This window comes from Pristiophorus japonicus, chromosome 4 (assembly GCF_044704955.1).
Source record: "Pristiophorus japonicus isolate sPriJap1 chromosome 4, sPriJap1.hap1, whole genome shotgun sequence".
Taxonomy (NCBI): domain Eukaryota; kingdom Metazoa; phylum Chordata; class Chondrichthyes; family Pristiophoridae; genus Pristiophorus; species Pristiophorus japonicus.
In genome coordinates, this window is record NC_091980.1 from 168709112 (window position 1) to 168730933 (window position 21822).

Sequence of the window (21822 nt, forward strand, 5' to 3'; positions counted from 1 at the left end):
ATGGTTTTAAAAAAAATTCTGACCAATGTGTAACTGGGGAGAAAAAGATGAAATGCTATTGTGTGCAAAGTTGTTTTTCTGAATGTTTATTTTAAGTGTAAAAGCACAGAGACTTCACAAAAGTAAAAGATTTTTAACTGGAGAGTTAAACTGAAAAGCTGCAGGCTGTGGGACTGAAGTTGACATTGATTGATGGTGTCTGTGTTTGTCGGCTTTCGAAACAAAGGAAGTTAACCCTTTCACAGGCAGCTGTGAACTCTGTTTTAATTCAGTGGGCAATACCTTTTGAATATTGGAAATCTTCTTAATTTGAAGAGAATATTTGCTCCTGGGCTAGAAGGAATTTTAGGATCATGTTACAAAGTAACCTCTCAGGCTCTTAAGCAGAGTCACCAGAGATTCTCTGTTTCTTTTGTTTTAAGTAGGTGACCATCAGGAAGAGGCGATGTTGTTTAAAGGGGTTAATGGATAGTGCCTGAGGGAACAGGAGGGCGCACCACTGTAACGACTACATCTGGCCCCGAGTAAATCTCAGGAGTGGGAGGTGGGGGCCTGGTAATGGAACAAAACTATGCCAGGGTGGAAGTTTTGAACTCCGGTACAAGGGACCGTATAATATCGTTGATAAAGCTAGTCCCATGGTATATGCAGCCCGGTTACCTAGGAGAATTGAATGGTTTTATATTAACCAGATTAAGTTTTTTCAGTTCACCAGCAGGTGCTGAGACAAGAGGAAATGGTTATGAACATGGGGATCTGGATTCGTCCTCTCCAGGGAGATGAGGAAGAAGGGGTGTCTAATGGGATACTCCCACCTAATCAGGTACAGTATGATCCAAATGGAAGTGGACAAGACACGGGAGCAGGAAAAATCTCCTCGGGTCCTAGATCTGGAACCACCTCCTGTCCACAAATATGCCTCGCAAACCCTGCCAATCTCACGAAGTAATAAGAGACATATCGTGAAAGGTAGAAGCAGGGACGGCCGAGAGTATAGGATAGGGGTACATTTATAGTGGCATGGTAATCGTACCACTGTAACCGTCCATTATATCAAGGGGTGCAAGGACGGGAGCGCAGTTATACAAGCAGTAGAGTTCAAAAAAAACTCATCCAAAGGCTCCTTCTCCAATAAATAAACAGATTTGTGGGAAAAGCAAATTGTTTACCATAAAGACATCCCAGGGCCAACAATTGGGCTAATGGTAATCCCAACTCAGATGATATTGTACCATGATGTGCATCACAAAGTGGTACCTGTAACATTGAATCTGACCAAAGTGGGGCTACCTGGGTGGTGCAAGCTTAAAACAGCGCAGCTACATGGGAGAATGATCATGGGATTTTGGCAGAGGGCCAGTACAACCTGCACTGAGTTCAGGGAGAGTGATGGGCTTGATCGTACCTTGACAAGAATGGTGCCGAGACTAGTGGGAAGAATCATAACAGAAGGCAGTGAGGCCTGATTAATATATTGCAACTGGTTTAATGCTAAAAAGGGGTAAACCAGATTATAGAAGGGAAACAAATCGTCTTCAACGAAATGGCTCGAAGTAATGTATGGATTGGAACAAGCCCAAGGAAACCTATAGCATATTGCAGAGAGAAAGCTCTCTTTCTGGGTAACTGATCAAGACCTAGGGCAATGGTCACTTATCAGATCTGTTTATTCATTGGAGAAGAAAGCCTTTGGATGAGTCATTTTTGAACTCTACTGTTTGTATAACCATGCTCCTGTCCTTGCACCCCTCTGTGCCAAGTCAGAAGGTTGGTACAGGTGTACCCGGTGGCACGAGTATCATTTACAGGAACAGAATGACATCACCCTGTTAGAGATAGCGTGGTATTACCCAATCATGCCTGAGAAAATTTAGTAGAATACAATGAACACAGGAAAAGTAACCCGGGTGGATGGGAAAAACATGTGTAGCCCAGGCCGAATTGGACGTGCTCAAGCTCAGGACATGTTCATTTGCCTCTACAACGTGGTAGAACATGCAGCCTCTGCATGCAGATTTAATAGGGATGAGATAACATGGAACTGCACCATGAAGGTAATTGTGGAACAGCATTTTCCCGTACGATCTGTATAAAGAGGGAAGGGTGAATATTGTGTCAGCACCATACGCCGGGAATACCAGTACGGTACCAACCTGACTTGTCCCATCGCGATGGGAATGTTTGTTTTACCCCAGTCCAAACAATAGACTTGGGGCACAGGTTTCATTAAGTATTTATTTGCGTAGGCAAGTAAATATCACTGTAAGAAAGGAGTTAAAAGTGTAACTGCCAAAGGGAAGATATAATGAATTTGGATAGTTAGGTGGACCAATTGAGGACCAAGTACAATGGGCATTAAACGAAATGGGGAACAGAGGGTCACATGGCTAGACGCTGAGGTGATACTTACAGTACATATGATCGAGATATTCCGACAATGAACCACAAGACGACGTGTGGTTTTCATGTTATCGATTTTCTGACAACAACTGACACACACTATCGGTACGCGGCGAGGGTGGCAGCTGTTAACAAATTTGACAGAGCCAGTATAGACCAAGAAGTTCAAGATTTACCCAACGTTTCAGAACCCTTTTACTAAAGGGAACGATCTGACTTCGCAGTTGTCAGAAACAGGGGACGAGGCCACCAGACAAATGCTGCAAGTCGAGGAAATCCGAGGGCCTCATGCCCAAACTATCAATAAGATAAGTGTGCGACTAAATGATCTAACCCAAGAAACACATAAAGAATTTGTATGTGCAATGTACGGCACATGGTTACTAGGAAGCATCTGATACAACGTGAACCAGATGAAAGAGGGAAAAATACCCAATTGGATAAGTAATGAGCAGTTGTCGAAATGGACTAAGGATGGTATTACCCTCTGTAATGTTCATAAGATAACACAAGTGTTCTTGTCCCCAAGTAATTGTATAACCAGAGAATTGAAATTGATCGAAATACAAGGCCATTCCAGGGTTCAGTTCCACGATACGGCCGCTTATGCGGTAAAACTCGGTGGTACATTTCAAGGGGTGCATACCGATGGTTGCACTCAATATTTGGATGTGGTAGTGTGCGTACACCCCATGGAAGGAGAGCAATGCACAACATGCGGGTTCACTCAGACAGTTAATTGCACAGTGTAGATTAGTCCCCTTAGTCATGGAGGGACTGAGGTGGCAGCCTGGAATGATGGGATGTACTGCATATCCACCAAAGAAACGAAGTACGAATATGGTAGTGCCGAATGTGCGATCCTGCAACCTAATTTCTGTTTTACGCCTAAAGCTGTGGTCAAAATAGGCCATCGACACCTATTCCCACAAAGAAGAGGAACATGTTGGGAACATCACTTTAAACAACCCGAGATGGAATGATGAAATGGAACAACATGAGATACCAAGTTGGCAAGACATTCCCTGTCTTGAAGCACATTTGACACACTTGAAAAAGGACACTGAGAAAAGTATACGACATTATCATGGGATCCATACAGCATTTGAAGGACATTGAGGAAACCCTGAAGGAAACTCAGTGGTGGGAACATGTGTAGAATTGGGGAATGAATGTTAATATCCATCCGTGGATTTGTATAGCCTCTCACGTATTGGTGATCATACAGTTAGGGCTAGCTGTCGTATGGGAAATTGGATTATGCATGGCATGCAGAAAGAAGCAACGGAGAAGGAAAGCAAAAGCTTTAATTATGGAACAGCGAAAGTTGTTAACCGAGTACACTGAAATACTTTGAGATGGAGGTCACGTTCCGAGTCCCCCAAACCACGTGGCTGATCACTACAGAATGGAGCAGGGGACACAGGATGAAATAGAGTTAGGTTGGTAATCCTGGGCTGGGTAGCCAAGTACCAAAAGGGGGGACTGAAGTGGGGCTTTCGAGCTCTGATATAACGAAAGGGTTAAGAATGGGTTTCGGGCCTAAAAAGAGCTAAATAGGCTTTTGTAGTGGTCAGCTTTCTAAGTTGCTTAATGGGCAGAAGAGGTAACGCCAAAAATAACAAGTCAGAATGATTAACTGTTGCAAGCTGTGTAACTTGAGGACAATTACAAATAGCCAAACTGTTGAACCACAGGAAGCCCAGAGGGGCAGTTAAACAGAGCAAGGGGTCAGAGGTAACACATTGGAGAAACTCCATCTGGTATGACACATAGGTGAATGATTGTGTGACGTGAAAGGGAATTAGTCAATCAGCAATTGTGCACGTGGGCTTTGGGCCAATTAAAGGGCATAGGGGACCATGCACAAGGCTGACATGCATCATTAAGTTCATAAAAGATTGCTTGGGACTTTGTATCTTCGAGAAGCCTGGCTACAGACAGAGAGCAGGCGGTCTCCCCACCAGTGCAAATAAAGACTACTTGAATCTTCAAACCCAGACCTGGTGTTGAGTGTTTATTTTAAGTACTCCACTACACCTTATCCTTACCAATCTACCTGTCGCAGATTCATCTGTCCATGACAGTATTGGTAGGAGCGAGCACTGCACAGCTTTCGTGGAAATTAAGTTCCATCTTCACACTGAGGACACCCTCCATTGTGTTGTGTGGCACTACCACTGTGCAAAATGGGATACATTCAGAACAGATCTAGCAGCTCAAAACTGAGCATCCATGAGGCGCTGTGGGCCTCAGCAGAATTGTATTCCACCAAAATCTGTAACGTCATGGCCCGGCATATCCCTCACTCCACCATTATCATCAAGCCAGGGGGCCAACCCTGGTTCAATGAGGAGTGCAGAAGAGCATGCCAGGAGCAGCACCAACCTGGGGAATGACGGAACCAGCATGCTTTAGACAGGGCTAAGCGATCCCACAACCAACAGATCAGATCAAAGCTCTGCAGTCCTGCCACATTCAATCGTGACTGGTGGTGGACAATTAAACAACTAACGGAAGGAGGAGGCTCTATGAATATCCCCATCCTCAATGATGGTGGAGCCCAGCACGTAAGTGCAAAAGACAAGCGTTTCCAACCATCTTCATCCAGAAGTGTCGAGTTGATGATTCATATCGGCCTCCTCCTAAGGTCCCCACCATCACAGAAGCCAGTCTTCAGCCAATTCGAGTCACTCCACGTGCTATCAAGAAACAGCTGAGTGCACTGGATACGGCAATGGCTGTGGGCCCTGACAACATCCCGGCTGTCATGCTGAAGATGTGCTCCAGAACTAGCCGCACTTCTAGCCAAGCTGTTCCAGTACAGCTACAACACTGGCATCTACCCAACAATGGGGAAAACTGCCCAGGTATGTCCTGTCCACAAAAAACAGGACAAATCCAATCCATCCAATTACAACCCCATCAGTCTATTCTCAGTCATCAGCAAAGACCTCATTACAGTCTTGGTCCAAACATGGACAAAAGAGTTGAATTCCACAGGTGAGGTGAGAGTGACTGTCCTCGACATCAAGGCAGCATTTGACCGAGTGTGGCATCAAGGAGCCCTGGTAAAAGTGAAGTCAATGGGAATCAGGGGGAAACTCTCCACTGGCTGGAGTCATACCTAGCACAAAGGAAGATGGTTGTGGGTGTTGGAGGTCAATCATCTCTGCCCCAAGCCATCGCTGCAGGAGTTCCCCAGGGCAGTGTCCTGGGCTCAACCATCTTCAGCTGCTTCATCAATGACCTTCCCTCCAGCATAAGGTCAGAAGTGGGGATGTTCGCTGATGATTGCTCAGTGTTCAGTTCCATTCGCAACTCCTCAGATAACGAAGCAGTCCGTGTCCGCTTGCAGCAAGACCTGGAATACATCCAGGCTTGGGCTGATAAATGGCAAGTAACATAGGAGCCACAGAAGTGTCAAGCAATTAATATCTTCAACAAGAAAAAGTCTAATCACCTCCCCTTTGACTTTCAATGGCAATACCATCATCGAATCCTCCACCAACAACATCCTGGGGGGGGCCACCATTGACCAGAAACGTAAATGTACCAGCCACATAAACACGGTGGCAACAAGAGCAGGTCAGAGGTTGGGTATTCTGCAGCAAGTAACTCACCTCCTGATTCGCCAAAGCCTTTCTACCATCTACAAGGCACAAGTCAGGAGTGTGATAGAATACTCTCCACTTGCCTAGATGAGTGCAGCTCCAACAACATTCAAGAAGCTCAACATCATCCAGGACAAACCTGATTGACACTCCATCCACCACCTTCAACATTCACTCACTCCACCACCGCCACACCGTGACAGCAGTGTGTACCATCTATAAGACACACTGCAGCAACTCGCCAAGGCTTCTTCAGATAGCACCTCCCAAACCTGCGACCTCTACCACCTAGAACAACAAGGGCAGCAGGCACAAGGGAACACCATCACCTCCAAGTTTCCCTGGATGTCACACACCATCCTGATCTGGAAATATATCACCGTTCCTTCATCGTCGCAGGGTCAAAATCTTGGAACTCCCTTCCTAACAGCACTGTGGGAGTACCTTCATCACACGGACTGCAGCGGTTCAAGGCGACGGCTCACCACCACCTTCTCAAGGGCAACTAGGGATGGGCAATAAATGCTGGCCTTGCCAGCGACGCCCACATCCCATGAATGAATTTTTTTTTTAATTAGGGGGATAGATAGCATTCTTTGCAGTTAGGTTAGAGAGTCTTGAAGGTTATACTACCTGTCAGAGTTAGGGACATCTCTAAACAGCTGGAAAATAATCTGGAATGGGGCAGTGAGTATCCAGTTGTTGTGGTCCTTGTCGGAATCAATGACATAGAACAGATTAGGGAAGAGGTTCTGCTAAGGGAATATCAGGAGTTTGGAGCTAAATTGAAAAGCAGGTCCTCACGGGTAATAATCTCAGGATTATATCCTGAGCCATGAGCAAATTGTCAATGGGACAAACAGATTAGGAAGGTGAACACATGGCTAAAGGAGTGGTGTGGGAAGCAAGGGTTCCATTTCATGAGACACTGGCAACAGTACTGAGACAGGAAGGAACTGTACCGTTGGGACAGGCTCCACCTGAACTGGGCTGGGATCAAGGTCCGAGTGAACAATAACTAGGGCTGTTAATTATACTTTCAATTAATAACATGGGGAGGGCGGGAACTGCTAGAAATTACAGAAATCTAACAATAAAACAATCAGAAAAGAGAGCAAAGGACAAACCAAAAAGAATAAGGATAATATGAACAGCCAGAGCTCGGATAAAGTCAGAGAGCATAACGTCAGAAGTGGGGATGTTCGCTGATGATAGAACAGTTTTCAGTTCCATTCGTAACTCCTCAGATAATGAAGCAGTCCATGCCTGCATGCTGCAAGATCCAGACAACATTCAGGCTTGGGCTGCTAAGTGGCAAGTAACATTGGTGCCACACAAGCACTAGGCAATGACCATCTCCAACAAACGAGAGTCTAACCACCGCCCCGTGACATTCAACGGCATTACCATCGCTGAATCCCCCACCATTAACACCCTGGGAGTCACCATTAACCAGAAACGTAACTGGACCAGCCACATAAATACTGTGGCTACAAGAGCAGGTCAGAGGCTGGGTATTCTGGGGCGAGTGTCTCACCTCCTGACTCCCCAAAGCCTTTCCACCATCGACAAGGCACAAGTCAGGAGTGTGATAGAAAACTCTGCACTTGCCTGGATGAGTGCAGCTCCAACAACACTCAAGAAGCTCGACACCATCCAGGACAAAGCAGCCCGTTTGATTGCCACCCCATCCACCACTTTAAACATTCATTCCCTTCACCAACAGCACACCGTGGCTGCAGTGTGTACCATCTACAAAATGAACTGCAGGAACTCACCAAGACTTCTTCAACAGAACCTCCCAAACCCGCGACCTCTACCACCTAGAAGGACAAGGGCAGCAGGTGCATGGGAGCACCATCACCTCCAAGTTCCCTTCCAAATCACATACCATCCTGACTTGGAATATATTGCCGTTCCTTCATCGTCGCTGGGTCAAACTCCTGGAACTCCCTCCCTAACAGCACTGTGGGAGTACCTTCACCACAAGGACTGCAGCGATTCAAGAAGACGGCTCACCATCACCTTCCCAAGGGCAATTAGGGATGGGCAATAAATGTTGGCATTGCCAGCGATGCCCACATCCCCGGAACAAATAAAAAATAGGTAAAATAACTACTACATACAAAGAGAGAGGAATGATAAATGAAAACAATTTAACCTATAGGTACAATGTATGTAGTATTGAAAACAAAATGGATGAACAGTGGCAATAATTTGTAGGGAGGATCTGGATATAATGGAGATGACTGAAACATGGCTACATAGAGAACAGCATTGGTGACCAATTATTACTGGATATAACACATTGAGAAAGGGAAGGAAGGAGAGGAGATGGAGTAGCTTTACTAGTTAAAGAAAATAAAAAAGACTTGGATTTATATAGCGCCTTTCACGACCACCGGACGTCTCAAAGCGCTTTACAGCCAATGAAGTACTTTTGGAGTGTAGTCACTGTTATAATGTGGTAAAGACAACATAATGGCAGTAGAAAAGTCAGATGTAACTAGCAGTAAGATAGATACAGAATCCATATGAATTGCAGGCATAGAATAATGAGTTTTTACAGTGTACACAGAACTCCTTTCTCACTCAGTATGTAGGCAGTCCGATAGGGAAACAATCACTACTGAATCTTGCAATGGGTAATGCATCAAAACAGACAGGAGAAGTAAGAGTAGGAGAGCATCTTAGAAGGTGTGATCACGACATAGTAAGGTTCAAGATTTGGACTGAGATGACATAAATAAGATAAACACAATGGGAAATCTTTTAAAGGGTAATCAACGGAGTTCAAGAGAAATGGAATCAACTAAAAGCAAAAAAAAATTAGCTAAACCGTGGATAACCTCTCGACTTGATTACTCCAACACACTCCTGGCTGGCCTCCCACATGCTATCCTTCATAAACCTGAGGTCATCCAAAACTCGGCAGCCCATGTCCTAACTCGCACCAAGTCCCGCTCACCCATCACCCCTGTGCTCACTCACCTACATTGGTTCCCAGTTAAGCAACGCCTCGATTTTAAAATTCTCATCCTATTTTCAAATCCCTCCATGGCCTCGCCCCTCCCTATCTCTGTAATCTTCTTCAGCCTCACAACCTCCCGAGATGTCTGCACTCCTCTAATTCTGCCCTCCTGAGCATCCCTGATTATAATCACTCAACCATCGGTGGCTGTGCCTTCAGCAGCCTGGGCCCCAAGCTCTGGGACTCCCTCCCTAAACCTCTCTGCCTCTTTACCTCACTATCCTCTTTAAGACGCTCCTTAAAACCTAACTCTTTGACCAAGCTTTTGGTCATCTCCGGTAAATTCTTCTGTGGCTCGGTGTGAAATGTATTTGTTTTGTCTTATAACCCTCCTGTGAAGCACCTTGGGACGTTTTACTACGTTAAAGGCGCTATATAAATACAAGTTGTTGTTGTTCAATAAAGAACTAAACAGAAAACTGAGTCTAAAGAAACAGACGTATGTAAGAAGTGCTTAGATAAAATGAGAGGAGGAGAAAAGGGAATACACAGAACTTAGGAGAGAAGTTTTTAAAAAAACATCAGGATGGCAAAGAGAAATCAAATTATCAAAGAATATATCAAGAAATAATCTTCCTCATATACTTGTCTAGCCTCCCCTTAAATGCATCTATACTATTCGCATCAACCACTCCCTGCAGTAGCGAGTTACACATTCTCACTACTCCCTGGGTAAAGAATTTTCCCTATTGGATTTCTTGGTGACTATCTTATACTGATGGCCTCTAGTTATGCTCTTCCCCAGAAATGGAAACATTCTCTCTGTATCCACTCTATCAAAACCTTTCATAATTTTAAAAGACCTCGATTAGGTCACCCCCTCAGCCTTCAAACACTCTGTTCCTCAGGCGACCGAAGGCTGCGCTAGCACACTGAAGGCAGTATTGGACTTCATCGTCAGCAGACAGCTAATGTTCTGATACATAAAAAGGGGGAGATAGAACAAAGCCTGGGAACTATAGACCAGTCAGTTAGGAAAAATACTGGAATCTATACTAAAAGTGATAGAGACAGAAAATATTATTTAAAAAATAGTCAGCATGGCTTCTGAAAGGCTATGCCATGCTTAACTAACTTGACATACTTATTTGAAGAGGTAACAGAAAGAGTTGACAAGGGCAATGCGGTGGATGTCATATACTTGGATTTTCAAAAGGCCTTAGATAAGATGTCACATGGTGGGCTTATGATAAAGGTTAGGGCATGTGGAGTCAGCGGCAAATTGCTGAATGGATTTCTTGGTGACTATCTTATACTGATGGCCTCTAGTTATGCTCTTCCCCACAAATGGAAACATTCTCTTTGTATCCACTCTATCAAAACCTTTCATAATTTTAAAGACCTCTATTAGGTCAAGACAAGAAAGCAGAGAGCCGGGGTAAATTCAGATTGGAGGAAGGTAGAAAGCAGTGCCCCACAAGGATCAGTGCTGGGACCACTGTTATTCATAATTTACATCAATGATTTGGACTTAGAGACAAGTAACTCAATATCACAATTTACAGATGATACCAAACTGTGGGTGTAGCTAACACTGAGGAAGAATGTAACATAATACAAGAGGACATTAGAAAACTTTCAGACTGGGCAGTTGAGTGGCAAATAAACTTTAACCTAGATAAATGTGAGGTGATGCACTTTGGTCAGAGAAATAGAAACATCACCCACACCTTAGAAAATAAGAAACGGAATGGGGTAGAAGAGCAAAGATACAGGTGAACAAATCATTCAAAGCAGCATCACAGGTCAGCACAGCAATTCAAATGCTAACACAGCACTGGGATTTATTTGATGAGATATAGAATTCAAAAGTAGCAAAGTTGTATTAATCCAGTGCAGGACCCTGGTCAGGCCACACTTGGAGCACTGCGCACAGTTCTGGTCTCCATACTATAAAAAGGACATAGAAGCACTGGAGAAAGTGCAAAAAAGATTTATAAGGATGGTAGCAGAATGGAAAGATTACTGCTATCGGGAAAGAGTGAACGTTGGGATTTTTTTCTTCAGAACAGGTAAGATTTGGAGGTGACCTGATAGGTGTCTTTAAAATGATGAACGGGATGGACAGTGTAGCTGTGATGAGAATGTTTCCACTTTGGGAGAACCCAAAACTAGGAGTCATCAATACAAGACAGTTACTATAAACCCAACAAGGAAATAAGGAAAAGTGTCTTTACTCAGAGTGTGGTTAGAATTTGGAGAATGTGGAACTCGCTATCGCAGGAAGTGATTAAGGCAAATAGCTTAGATTCTTTCAATTGGAAACTAGACGAGTATATGAGAGAAAAAAAGATCGAAAATTATGATTAAAGGCTGAGATGAAGTATATAGAATGCGAGGAGACTCGTGTGGAGTATAAACACCAGCACAGACTGGTTGGGCCTGTTTCTGTGCGGTATATTCTGCGTCATTCTATGTAATAGTTATGGACATGGAAAATTAAAACAGGGAAGTTATCTCAAATGAAATTGTTGGAGAAGGACAAAGCATGGAATGGATAAAACAGTGGAGTCAAAATCCAGGAATGATTGAAGAACCAATCAGATGTTGCAATGGTGGGTGAGGTGGGGGACGGGTCATCTAGTGTCATTCTGGATGGGTGTACTAAGATGGCTTTCCTAATCTGTATTTATATTGGGATCTGTCCTTATGGAACAGGCAGAATCAGGAGCTTGAGGGGAAAACTCACACAAAACTGTGAATTCCTCAAATTTACAACAGTTCTGAAATGTGAGGACATAAAATCCCTCTTATTTCACCACTACCCCTCGCTCCCCCATTCCACACTAACTACAGCTGGGGGTTTAGCTGCCTGTCAACTGTGGCTCAGTGAGTAGCTGTCTTGCTTCTGAGTCAGAAGGTTGTGGGTTCAAGTCCCACTCCAGGAACTTGAGCACAAAAATCTAGGCTGACACTCAAGTGCAGTGCTGAGGGAGTGCTGCATTGCCAGAGGTGCTGTCTTTCAGATGAGACATTAAACTGAGGCCCCTTCTGCTTTCTCAAGTGGATGTAAAAGATCCCATGGGAATATTTCAAAGAAGAGCAGGGGAGTTATCCCTGGTATGCTGCCCAATATAACAAAAAAACAGATTATCTGGTCATTATCACATTGCTGTTTGCTGTGTGCAAATTGGCTGCTACATTACAACAATGACTACACTCCAAAACTACTTCATTGGCTGTGAAGTGCTTTGAAATGTACGGTGGTTGTGAAAGGCGCTACATAAATCCAAGTTTTTCTTAAGTACTGCTTTTTGGTCACCTATGACAGTAGCTGAACAACAAGTCTGCTTGCCATCCTTCCCCAATATCTCCGCGCCGCTGCCCTGCCACACAACTTCGTGAGATCATTGGGTCATTGAATAAATTTAAGGCAGAGATAGACAGTTTCTTAACCGATAAGGGAATAAGGGGTTATGGGGAGCGGGCAGGGCATGTTCTTATGAGAGAGGGGCTTCTTGCCTGCTTTTGACTCTGGTGGAGTGAGGGATAAGAACATAAGAACATAAGAAATAAGAGCAGGAGTAGACCATACGGCCTCTTGAGCCTGCTCCGCCATTCAATAAGATCATGGCTGATCTGATCATGAACTCAGCTCCCCTTCCCTGCCCGATCCCCATAACCCCTTATTGTTTAAGAAACTGTCTATTTCTGTCTTAAATTTATTCAATGACTCAGCTTCCACAGCTCTCTGAGGCAGCGAATTCCACAGATTAACAACCCTCTGAGAGAAGACATTTCTCCTCATCTCAGTTTTAAATGGGCGGCCCCTTATTCTAAGATCATGCCCTCTAGTTCTAGTCTCCCCCATCAATGGAAACATCCTCTCTGCATCCACCTTGTCAAGCCCCCTCATAATCTTATACGTTTCGAAAAGATCTTCTGAATTCCAATGAGTAGAGGCCCAACCTACTCAACCTTTCCTCATAAGGCAATCCCCTCATCCCCGGGATCAACCTAGTGAACCTTCTCCGAACTGCCTCAAAAGCAAGTATATCCTTTCTTAAATATGGAAACCATAACTGCATGCAGTATTCCAGATGTGACCTGACCAATACCTTATATAGCTGTAGCAAGACTTCCCTGCTTTTATACTCCATCCCCTTTACAATAAAGGCCAAGATACCATTGGCCTTCCTGATCACTTGCTGTACCTGCATATTATCCTTTTGTGTTTCATGCACAAGTATCCCCAGGTCCCACTGTACTGCGGCACTTTGCAATCTTCTCCATTTAAATAATAACTTGCTTTTTGATTTTTTCTGCCAAAGTGCATGACCTCACACTTTCCAACATTATACTCCAACTGCCAAATTTTTGCCCACTCATTTAGCCTGTCTATGTCCTTTTGCGGATTTTTTGTGTCCTCTTCACACATTGCTTTTCCTCCCATCTTTGTATCGTCAGCAAACTTCGCTATGTTACACTCAGTCCCTTCTTCCAAGTCGTTAATATACATTGTAAATAGTTGGGGTCCCAGCACTGATCCCTGTGGCACCCCACTAGTTACTAGTTGCCAACCAGAGAATGAACCATTTATCCCGACTCTCTGTTTTCTGTTAGTTAGCCAATCCTCTATCCATGTTAATATATTACCCCCAAACCTGTGAACTTTTATCTTGTGCAGTAACCTTTTATGTGGTACCTTGTCAAATACCTTCTGGAAGTCCAAATACACCACATCCACTGGTTCCCCTTTATCCACTCTGTTCGTTACATCCTCAAAGAATTCCAGCAAATTTGTCAAACATGACTTCTATTGTGTTCCTAACACAGATGAGACTGCACACAGGGAGGTTAAAGTAACAGTGACCTCAGTCTTTATTAAGACACTCTAGAGTGAGGAACAGGCCTTAGGGGCTGGCTTATATACAGTGCTCCCAAGGGATGCTGGGATCCCTTGTGACTTCAGTGGATGCACTCCCTGGTGGCGGAACATGGGAGTGCATGCTTTACAGATATACAACAACTTCCCCTTCATAAATCCATGCTGACTCTGCCTGACCGAATTTTGCTTTTCCAAATATCCTGCTACTGCTTCTGTAATAATGGACGCCAACATTTTCCCAACCACAGATGTTAGGCTAACTAGTCTATAGTTTCCTGAACCTTGCCCTTCCCGTCTGTACCACTGTGAGCCCAAGGGCCAGTGCTTCATCAGCTTCTCTCGGGCGGGTCTGGAGATCTCAAAACCTGAAGAATGAACTCGGCAGGACGCTGGGAAATCAAAGACATTTTGTTCAATGGGAAATGTAGGCCCAAATAAGGACCAGACCACTCCTCTAAACCTAAGGACCCTCTCACTCAGTGGCCCTCAACATAAGTTTATTTACCCAACACTGCTGACATGCTTTTAGGTTCACTTTCACCTACATAAGGCAAATGCACAAATGAGTCACCAGTACAGCACCCACATACACCCCTCTTATCTGCAACGGGTAAGATAAGAAAGCAGTGCATAGGTCAAGTCTTCCAGCCACCAATCCTGTTCCTTACACAGGCCATTAACCCTCTATTCCTCACCCTAATCTTCTGCCCTCCTATCCTCACAGTGTGGCTCAGTGGGCAGTGCTCTTGCTTCTGGATCAGAAGGTTGTGAGTGAGAAGTCCCACTCCAGAGACTTGAGTGCCTAATCTTGGCCTACACTCCAGTGTAGTGCTGAGGGAGTGCTGCACCATCTTTCAGACAAGACGTTAAACCGAGGCCCCATCTGCCCTCTGAGGTGGATGTAAAAGATCCTGTGGCACGATTTTGAAGCAGGGGTGTACTCTCCGGTGTCCTGGCCAATGTTTATCCCTCAACCAACATCGCTAGAACTGACTACCTGCTCATTATCTCACTGCTGTTAGTGGGACCTTGCTGTGTGCAAATTGGCTGCTGCGTTTCCCACATTACAACAGTGACTGCACTTCCAAAGTACTTTCTAGGCTGTGAAGCTCTTTGGGATGACCTGCAGTCGTAAAAGGTCCTTCCTTCCTTTCTTTCTTTTCCTTTAAAAGTGGGGCTCACGCTGGAGTGCAGTGAATGTCAGTGAGTTCTGAAACTGCAGGTTGGCCTCACTGCCAAGCCTGATTATCTCCGCACCTCGCTATCCTAGCAAGGGTCAGTGGACAGAGGTCAAGATGGGGGAACCGCGGCTGTTTGCCCCATCCCTAGCTCGGAGTCACAGGGACCAGTTGTGGGCCCCTTACTGCTAATTCAGCAATGACTGGCAATTGCACTTGGGATCTTTCTGCTCCATGTGACTCAGTGCTACCACACACAATGCATGTTCTGCCTGCGTGAGAACACCAGTGGCAGGTTAGGGTCATAAAAGGAGCGGCGAGCAGCGGCCTGGGAGCAGCGTGGAGGCATACTACTCCAGGGAGCAGCACAAGCTGCGATGGCAGCGAAGAGTGACGTCATCAAGGACCAGGTCGGTGATTGGAGCGTGGGCAGATACAGCAGGAGCGGCGAGATCGGGGCGAAGGGGCGTCGAGAGACTTTAGAGGGACATGATCGGGGCCCAGGAGAGGCGTGATTTCGGGGCCAGGGGCAGCACGGGCCAGCCCACACTGCGATGTGTGTGCGCACTAGGTCCATGCAGCAGAGCAGGTCTCCAGGTGTCTTGGGTAATCCTTGCCACTGTACCAACACCTAGCTCTGTCAAGCCTGTGTGGTGGTTGGTGTGCACTGTTATGTATGTTACTATGTAATACTTGCCACCAGAGGACGCGACCGTTGGTGGCCTAATGGTCACCTGCACACACATGCAGGGTCAGTATAAAAGGTTGGCTGCCATGTTGTTTAGGCACTCTGGAGTTGTAATAAAGAAGACTAAGATCACACTAAGTTTAGCTCACAGTACTCAGCTTCGTGGAGTTCTTCTATACACAACAATTGGCGACGAGTAACAGAATACGAACCTTCACGAAACCATGGCTGCTGTTGAAATATTAGAGAGATTCATAGAGGGTGATGATTGAGAAGCCTTCATCGAGCGTCTCGACCAGTACTTCATGGTCAACGAGCTGGAAGGAGACACCAACGCGGCCAAGTACAGGGCGGTTCTCCTCACCGTCTGTGGGCCTAAAATATACGGCCCCAGCAAGAATCTGCTCGCACCGACAAAACCAACGGAGAAGGAATATACAGAGGTGTGCACACTGGTTCAGGACCACCTCAAGCCAAAGGAGAGTATCCTCATGGGCAGATATCGTTTTTACACGCACCATCGCTCCGGGGGCCAGGACGTGGCAGATTATGTCGCTGACCTGAGACGCCTCATGGGACCTCGTGATTTTGGAGTTGCGTTGGGGCAAATGCTGCGGGACTTTTTTGTGCTGGGCATCAGCCACGAGGTCATTCTTCGAAAGCTGCTGGTTGCTGAAACCCTAGACCTGAGCAGGGCCATCGCGATTGCCCAGGAATGCATGGCCACAGACGATAATATCAAACAGATATCTTCTCAACATCGAAGCTCACCGGCAGGTACTGTGCATAAAATGACGGCGCTAACAGGCCGAACTGCATGTGGCAGGGCCTATACGTCTGCAGCTGCAAGACCTGTGATGACTCAGAGTTCGCCATCGGGGGTGAATGTGAATCCATTAGCACCGTGTTGGCGCTGCGGGAGTAATCATCGGGCCCATCAATGTCGATTTAAGCACTACGTGTGCAAAGGCTGTGCAACGATGGGGCACCTCCAGTGAATGTGCAGACGTGCTGCAACATATCACGTGGCAGAGGATGATCGATCCGGTGCGGATCACGCAGCACAGGCAACTCAACCCGAGGAAGAAGTGTATGGGGTACCTACCTTCACCACCAAGCGCCCTCCTATAATGCTGAAATTCAAATTCAATGGAGTTCCAGTATCCATGGAGTTGGACACGGGGACGAGTCAGTCAATAATGAGCCAGAAGGCTTTTGAGAAACTGTGGGGCAATAAAGCACAAAGGCCCAAACTGAGCCCGATTAATGCAAAGTTGCGTACTTACACCAAAGAGCTCATACTAGTCATTGGAAGTGCGGCAGTGAAGGTATCGTATGATGGAGCTGTGCATGACCTATCTTTGTGAATAGTTCCAGGCAATGGCCCAAAGCTGTTCGGCAGAAGCTGGCTAGAAAAGATTAGATGGAATTGGAACGACATCAAAGCACTATCTTCAGTGGATGACGCCTCATGTGCCCAAGTGCTGAGCAAGTTTCCCTCGCTATTCGAACCAGGCATCGGCAACTTCACAGGCACCAAGGTACAGAAGAATCTAGGCCCCGATGCACGGTCCGGCCTTCACAAGGCTCGGGCGGTTCCGTACATGATGAGGGAGAAAGTCGAGATCGAACTGGACTGACTCCAACGCGAAGGAATCATATCGCCAGTCGAGTTCAATGAGTGGGTCAATCCAATTGTTCCGGTGTTGAAAAGCGATGGCACGGTCAGAATCTGCGGAGACTACAAGGTAACAATTAACCGAGTCTCACTACAGGACCAGTACTTGCTGCCCAAGGCGGATGATCTGTTCGCAACATTAGTGGGGGGGGAATCGTTCACCAAGTTGGACCTAACCTCCACCTACTTGACACAGGAGCTGGCTGAATCTTCGAAAAGACTGACGTGCATCAACACACACAAAGGGCTGTTTATATACCACAGGTGCACTTTCGGGATTCGCTCGGCTGCAGCCATTTTCCAGAGAAACATGGAGAGTTTGCTGAAATCTGTTCCGCGCACCGTTGTGTTTCAAAACAACATCCTAATCACCGCTCGTGACACCATCGAACATCTACACAACCTGGAAGAGGTTCTTAGTCGCCTAGACAGAGTGGACTCAGGCTGAAATGCTCCAAGTGTGTTTTCCTGGCGCCAGAAGTCGAATTTTTGGGGAGAAAGATTGCAGCAGATGGCATCAGGCCCACAGACTCAGGAAGAATGCAGCCAGACCACAGACTGTGACGGAGCCAACTATTTCGGTAACTTTCTACCCGGGTTGAGCACTTTGTTAGAACCTTTGCACATGTTGCCACATAAGGGTGACCACTGGGTTTGGGGCAAATTTCAAGACACAGCCTTTGAGAAGGCTAGGAACCTGCTATGTTCAAACCTGCTATGACCCATGTAAATGTTTAGTGCTAGCTTATGACACCACATCGTACGGGGTCGGCTGTGTGTTTCAGCAAGCCAATGTATCGGGCAACCTCCATCTCGAAGTCTGTCTAAGGCTGAGAAAGCCTATATTATGGTCAAGAAAGAGGCGTTAGCATGTGTATATGGGGTTAAGAAAATGCACCAATACCTATTTGGACTTCGGTTTAGCTTGAAACTGACCACAAGCCGTTCATTTCGCTGTTTTCAGAGAGCAAAGGTATAAATACCAATGGTTCATCCCGCATCCAAAGATGGGCACTAACATTATCCGCTTATGACTATGTTATCGGCCACAGACCAGGCACTGAAAACTGTGCCGATGCTCTCAGCCGGCTACCATTACCCACCACTGGGGTTGAAATGGCGCAGCCTGCAGACTTGCTACTGGTCATGGATGCTTTTGAGAGCGAGGGGTCACCCATCACAGCTCGCCAGATCAGGACCTGGACCAGCCAGGATACTGTGCTATCATTAGTAAAGAGTTGCGTCCTAAATGGGGACTGGTCAGCCGTTCCTGGGGAAATGCAAGATGAAATTAAGCAGTTTCACCGACGCAAAGATGAAATGTCCATCCAGTCAGATTGTCTCTTATGGGGTAATCGTGTGGTTTTGCCAAAAAAAGGCAGGGAAACGTTTATACGCGACAAACACAGTACCCACCCAGGCATTGTCATGATGAAGGCAATTGCCAGGACTCATGTTTGGTGGCCCGGCATTGACTCAGACTTGGAATCATGCGTGCATCAGTGCAACACTTGCTCGCATCTGAACAATGCACCAAGGGAGGCTCCACTGAGTCTGTGGTCATGGCCATCCAAACTGTGGTCCAGGATCCACGTAGATTTTGCCAGCCCCTTTCTAGGAAAGATGTTTTTAGTAGTTGTGGACGCTTACTCCAAATAGATTGAATGCATAATTATGTCATCCAGCACGTCCACAGCTACCATTGAAAGCCTTCGGGCCATGTTCGCCACCCATGGTTTGCCCGACGTCCTTGTCAGTGACAATGGACTGTGTTTCACCAGCTCGGATATCAACGAGTTTATGACCCGCAATGGCATCAAGTATGTCAGGTCTGCTCCGTTTAAGCCCGCATCCAACGGTGAAGCAGAGCGAGCAGTTCAAACAATCAAACAGAACATGAAACGCGTGACGAATGGCTCCCTGCAGACCCGCTTGTCTCGCATTCTGCTCAGTTACCGGACGCGACCCCACTCACTCACCGGGATTCGCCCAGCAGAATTGTTAATGAAGAGAGCCCTCAAAATCAGGCTCTCTCTAGTCCACCCGGATTTTAATGATCACGTTGAAACCCGGTGACACTGGCAGAACATGTACCACGATCGCATGTGACATTGATGTTAACGACCTGTATTTGTTCTGAATTACGGTCATGGTCCCAAGTGGGTTGCTGGTACTGTTTTGGCCAAGGAAGGGAATAGGGTGTTTATAATCAGAAAGCATTTAGATCAGACCAAATTGCGATTTACTGACAACCAGGAACAACTTGAAGAGGACATCACCATCGACGATCCACCAACACACACCCAACCAGCAATCGACCTCATTGTCAATCACGAGGATGAACCCACCATTCCTGACAGTCCGGTCAGACCAGCCGCGATGCAGTGCAGCAATGGTCCGGCCAACTCACACACGCCAGGGTTTGAACTTAGACGATCAACCAGGGAGCGAAGGGCTCCGGATCGCCTCAACTTGTAAATAACTTGTACCGAAGACTGTGGGGGAGTGATGTTATGTATGTAACTATTAATACTGTCACCAGAGGGCGCGACTGTTGGAGTCCTAATGGTCACCTGCACACGCGTGCAGGGCCAGTATAAAAGGTTGGCTGCCACGTTGTTTAGGCACTCTGGAGTTGTAATAAAGGAGACTAAGGTCACACTAAGTTTAGCTCATAGTACTCAGCCTCATGGAGTTCTATACAGAACAGCCACCACATGTTAAAAAAAAATCCATGCACAGGCATCTTCCACCCTTCAGGATGTAGTTCAGCACCTGGAATTTTAGGTCCTTCATTGGAACACCTGTGCACGTATCCTTTTTTGGCGTGGAAGCAAGTCATCCTCGTTTCGAGGGACCATCTATGATGACACAATGCATTCAGACACTGAGCTGAGGGAACCGTGCATGCTACTCTGTCACAGCCTCACCCCTATCCAGTTCATCTCTTGATTTGCCAAAGTCTTTCTCTGTCTCCAAAATATAAAGTCAACTTGATCTCCTGATCGTAAAGTTTTGTGATGTCTCTGAAATAGTGCATGCTCAGAACTCAAACCAGCTCGCGATGCAAACATGTCACTCAGACAGTCGCTAAGTGGTGCGTGGAAGTGCCATACTAGGGCTTTAGTAGGCTATCTTCTAAAGTTAGTGTCAGCTGTGGCTCAGTGGGTAGCACACTTATCTCTGAATCAGAAGATTGTGGGTTCAAGTCCCACCCCAGGAACTTGAGCACAAAAAATCTAGGCTGAAACTCCAGAGCAGTGCTGAGGGAGTACTGCACTGTTGGAGGTGTGCTGTCTTTCGGATGAGATGTTAAACTGAGGCCCTGTCTGCCCTCTCAGGTGGATGTAAAATATCCCACGGCACTATTTCGAAGAAGAGCAGGGGAGTTATCCATGATGTCCTGGCCAATATTTATCCCTCAATCAACATAACAAAAACAAATTATCTGGTCATTATCACATTGCTGTGTGTGGGAGCTTGCTGTGTGCAAGTTGGCTGCTGCGTTTCCCACATTACAACACTAACTACACTCCAAAAGTATTAAAGTGAAGCACTTTGAGATGTCATGTGGTCGTGAAAGGTGCTATATAAATGTAAGGCTTTCTTTTTCTTTTTCAGATTGGAAGCAAACTGAAGGGACAGTGCAAAGGGAGCTTTTTTCAGTATCAATCCTGACTTGGGAGGATTGCCAATCCTCCCAGATTGCAGTGGAGTCTCCAGGAATTTAAGATTAATCTCCCAGACAACCCGAGAGAAAAATCATTGGGCCACATCAAAATTAATTGTGTGCATTTTCATTTTCTTAGAACACTTTTCTTTATTAGTTATAAAAATATCAGAGGTAGGAAAAAATAGGCGGTTTAACTGAGAGTGAAGAATCCTCCAATTAGGTAGGGATGTGTCGGCTCGCTGTCCAATTGGGATGGGAAGGCAGTTCACTATGTGGATGGACATGTTGGCCAACTAATGGCAGGAGAGTGGGGGCAGGACAGTGTAGATGCAGGGAGGATGTTTCCCCTGGGAGTCGAGAACCAGGAGTAACAGCCTCAGAATAAGGGGTCGGCTATTTAGGACTGAGATGAAGAGAAATTTTCTCACTCAGAGGGTGGTGAATCTTTGGAATTCTCTACCCCAGAGGGCTGTGAATGTTCAGTCGTTGAGTATATTCAAGACAGTGATCGATAGATTTTTAGATATTAAGGGAACCAAGGGATATGGGGACAGTGCAGGAAAGTGGAGTTGAGGTAGATCAGCCATGATCTTACTGAATGGCGGAGCAGGCTTGAGGGGCTGAATGGCCTACTCCTGCTCCTAATTCTTATGTTCTTATGAAACCTCCTGGCATGCTTCAACCAGAGTTAGCAACTCTGCTTGGCATTGCTACCTGACTAGGTAGCACACC

General features: G+C 46.0%; 1 protein-coding gene across 3 annotated transcripts in view; it reads right to left on the minus strand.

The window, feature by feature from the left end:
• tyro3 (TYRO3 protein tyrosine kinase) overlaps positions 1–21822 on the minus strand; it is a 163099-nt gene that overhangs the window by 126912 nt on the left and 14365 nt on the right. The window contains exon 1 of one of the 3 annotated variants that reach the window (XM_070877401.1): positions 13691–13736. The exons of the other annotated variants lie outside the window; for them this stretch is intronic. The gene's annotated coding sequence lies outside the window, so the exon portion shown is untranslated. Of the gene's footprint in view, positions 1–13690; positions 13737–21822 lie in introns of those variants that run through there. 3 annotated transcript variants of the gene reach the window in all.